General features: G+C 30.2%; 1 pseudogene across 1 annotated transcript; it reads left to right on the top strand.

The window, feature by feature from the left end:
* The first annotated feature begins 1,841 nt into the window (after nucleotides 1–1,841).
* LOC146950295 (protein FAF-like, chloroplastic) lies at nucleotides 1,842–3,225 on the top strand (annotated as a pseudogene). The gene is made up of 2 exons (XR_015025471.1): nucleotides 1,842–1,957; nucleotides 2,195–3,225. The product of XR_015025471.1 is annotated as a protein FAF-like, chloroplastic (transcript).
* Nucleotides 3,226–4,500: the final 1,275 nt, after the last annotated feature.

Genomic DNA, 4,500 nt, shown 5'->3' on the forward strand with positions numbered 1-4,500 from the left:
ACTAACGTAAGGGTTTTATGACTCTAAATTTTTTAGGCCTCATGTCTCCCAAATTTTTTTTTTTGCTTTAAATATATTTTTGCTAGTCAAATTTTTTAAATGTTTTTGCGCCGAGCTCGATTAGTGGTTAAATGAAGAGTTGTAGACTTTCAGTCATGTTGCAAGTTCGATCCTAAATGTTTATTGGTTATATGTATCTTAAATTCTCTTATTCCTTTAGATTTCTATGAATATGATGTTATTTATTGGAAATATATTAAGATAGGTTGTGTGCAACCAAAATATGCAAAAGTAATAAAGTAATTTATATTTGTGTTAGGGACTCCGTATTATACTTTGCTATTTTAAGGTTTAAGAATAGATAATTATTGTTTATATTAAATATTATTTGCAACAGATACCATTAATTAAACTAAAGTCGTGTTTTCAAAAAGTTCTTGTTCGAATAGGGTTAAGTCTAGTGGAAGGAGTTAAACTCTCATAACCCGATGAAATTACACATTTAGTGTTCAAGATATTTACGTGTATCTATAACACACTGAAAAAGCTTCAATTGAAAAATTGATTTTAGGCCTACAAATACATTGGGTTGATCATGTTTTTTTACATATCGACCAATAGATGGATTTATGTTGTGATTGATACTTCTTTACTTACGACTAGCATTCAGTTTATATCACAATTAAATGATATACTACTAGTAGTCCATATATAAATTTGGGTTAAATATGTTTTTGGTCCCTATAAATATGTCAGCTTTTCATTTTAGTCCCTCTAAAATTTTCCTTCAACTTTTAGTCCCTATAGAATTTTCAGTCTTCACTTTTAGTCCCTCATTTAAAGTAAACTCATATGTAAAATTCATACTTTTTTAATAAAATTTTCCAAAAAAATTCAAAATATTATAAGAATCACTCCAAAAAAAATTAGAATTTTTTACCATAACATGAATTTAATATGAATTTTTATATTTTTTACGGTTAAAAATTCATATTTAATTTGTGTTTTGTTAAAAAATTCTAATTTTTTTAGAATATTTTACACATTTCTGCACAATTTGATTAAAAAATACAAAAATTAAATTAAAAATAGGGACCAAAAGTAATGATTGAAAATTTTATAGGGACTAAAAGTTGAAGGAAAATTTTAGAGGGACTAAAACGAAAATTTGACATATTTATAGAGACCAAAAACATATTTAACCCGATAAACTTTCTACGTATAAGGAGTGAAGAGCATCAATTCCTAGTTTCCTACACATATTACACTCAATTTACGATTATTGATTCCAAAAGTAACTCTATATATCTTGACCATTGATTTTAAAAATTACAATTTTTTTAGGAAAGTATACTAATTTTATAAGTAGTTAAAAGATAACTAATGTTACTTGCATAAGTATGATAGTATAGTATCATGCCCATCTTTTTTTACTATTAAATCAATTAGTCTCGTCATATTTCACATGATCTAACGATGAAAATTCAATTGTGAAAACAAATATGTGCATGGTACAACACATGTGTCACTTGTACTCGGTAAAACTAGATTAAAATTTAATGTAAAGTGTCACTTATACTCGGTAAAACTAGATTAAAATTTAATGTAAAAATTGCAATTTTTCAAAATTGTGTATAAAACCTCATGTGGACATTGAACCAATAACAGCCCTCCTTTTAGCCATAATATTAAAACATTATATGATTGTGGCACCTTTTTGAAATGGGAAAATTATAGCATACTAGAAACCAATAAAACCATAATGGGGATCTTGATACAGGTCAAGTAGCTTTTTGGCACCTTATAAATACCCCTCATTTCTCCTACTTTCACTACCATCAATCAACCACAACCATTCCTCTAATATTTTTCATTATAATTTATAACACTCCTAACCCTTTTTTCCAACTCCTAGAATTCTATACCTCTACTCTTGAATACTATTTTGTTGCTTCAGGTAATTCATTCAAATTCTTTTACAAGCTTTATGTGTATATTTTTTTTTCTAAACCCACATTACTAGCCCAACCATATATCCTTTAATTTGTAATAACTTGAAATTTCTATAAAAATTAGTAGCACTAATCCATGATGTAACATGTCTAAAACAATAGATTAATTAAATAAAGTGTGATAACACCCTTTTTTTTATTTTCATTAATTTCTAATTATAGTGTTATTTGCATGTATGCAGCTAACAGAAAATATGGTGATACTTTTCGGGTCTGAAAGTGATAGAAACGGTTCTCAAAATGGGTTATCTTCATCTCCAATGAAAAAATACGATTCCTCCAAAGACACTAGTGAATTGGATATATGGAGTTCAATCTTGACCCAAAAAAACAAAGATGAAGCTTCACAATCAAAACTTCCTCCTTATATTCACCCACTTGTGAAAAATTCAAAAAATTATTTAAGTGAAAATAGTCTTGAAATGTGCACTGAGATTCTTGGATCAGAAAATGGATCAGATGGGTTCTGTTCTTCTTACACATCATTTGAAGATAATAATTTCAAGGATGGTGAAAAAATGAAAGAAAAAGTGAACATGGTGAAGAAACCACGTTGTTTTCCTCCTCCACTTCCTTCACTCTTTAGTCAAAGTCAACCACTCAAAATGAGACCCCACCGTGACAATGGAAGATTGTTTTTGTTCCTAGAAGTAGTGTCGGTTCCTTCACATAACTTCTTGGCTAAGCGACAAAATGGTCGCCTTATACTCACATTTGCTAATGATGAAGAGGAAATTGTTTATGACTATGAGCAACATGGTTCATTGCCAAAATGTTCAAAGTTCAACCAAGTGACCAATTTTGAGGATGCTAAGGTTGTGCAACATGGTTCATTGCCACGGTCATTGCCTTTGATCAATGTTGTTCCTTTGATTCCTAATGATCAACAAAATAGTATTAGCAACAAGGTTATTGTCTATAGGAACATGAACATATATCAAGGTTCAGATGAAGCATCACAAGATTTACAACAATCATTTGTTTTGGGGGGAAAAATAAGGATTACTTGGTTCACAATTTTGGGTTTTGCAAAGATTCTAGAGCTACAAGGTCTTTTCTGTTAAGGGACCCTTGCTACATTGCTACCTGACCACTCTTTTTAAAAAAAAAAAAATGGAAAGGGAGAGAAAATTATCACATTTGTATATTATTGTTGTATTATATTCCTTTTATGTCTATGGTATTATTGATCTTTTTAAAACAAAAACAAAAAGTCTATGGTATTGCCAATTACACAACTAACATATAATTTAAGGTGTTCATCTATACGACTCACTTTGACTATTTTCTCATCATGCTTAAATTATAACCATTATATTTGAACACTTCATATCCTTCTACATTTATTTAACATTTTATTTTCTCTTTATCTCTCTTCCTATAAAAATTGTAATTTATCACATCATTTTCTCTAATCTTTCTCCCCAAGGAGCATACACTCATATGGGTGTGCATTAAACATTTTTCTTTAAATAATCTTGTTTTTTTTTCCAAGTTTATTGATGGTGTATCTAAGCCAATGGGGTTTCAAGTGGTGTCCTTCCTAATTGGCCTTATTTTTGGGAACAGTACAATGTTTAATTATTTAATTAACCGATTATCAATTGACATATTCAATTATTTATAATTATTATTAAAATAATTATAATTAATTATTATCAAGCACTAATTATTATATTGATGAATTGTTTGATGTGTTCGTGATGGGTTGAACTATTAAGTTAAACCCAACGAGAGGCCAATTACCTCATGCATTTAGCTATTTAAATGTTATCTCATCAAATGGTTAAGCATACGGTGAAAATTTAATTTAAATTTTTAGACGGTATGAGGGTAGTCAACCCTCTCATACTTGTTATATGATCCACTATCTTCAAAGTATTAAAGGTACGCATATTCTTGATCTATCTCTATTATGAATATGCTATGATTTGCATCTTTGATTTGTGTCTATACTTTTAAATTCCAACAGATGATCCATCCATCCCAGACATGTTGCATCTCATGAAAAACTCAAAACGGTTTTTATTACATACGAGTAATGATAGGTGGACATCCATTTGACACACCATTGGTGGTGGTTGATGGTGGTAGGCTGACAACGGAGCTCCAGTGGCCCCACAGTCGTCAGTGGTGGAGCTCGAGTGGCCTCACAGTGGTCGGCCACTTCCCACCACCAATAGTATAACAGAGAACAAGATCAAGAGAAATATGCAATTAAGAGGAGGCAAAACGTTCTCTATTTATTGGATATTTTTATTTGAAGAACCATAATTTATATCTATATGTGGTGCGTAAGCGTTATGAGTGAGAATAGGTCGAGTCGATCTTTGTTTAAATAGGTCAGGCCTAGTTTAAAAAACTAAAGCCTAAGCGTAACATATTAGCCTTTCAAAAAAGATCTGGCCTATTTTTAAAAGTCTAGCATGTCCTATTAACATGTTTAAAACCCTATTTTGTGCTAAGATTTTAGATAGAACATTTGACA

Source organism: Medicago sativa, chromosome 2 (assembly GCF_051527215.1).
Source record: "Medicago sativa cultivar Bolivia chromosome 2, Bolivia_mono, whole genome shotgun sequence".
NCBI lineage: Eukaryota > Viridiplantae > Streptophyta > Magnoliopsida > Fabales > Fabaceae > Medicago > Medicago sativa.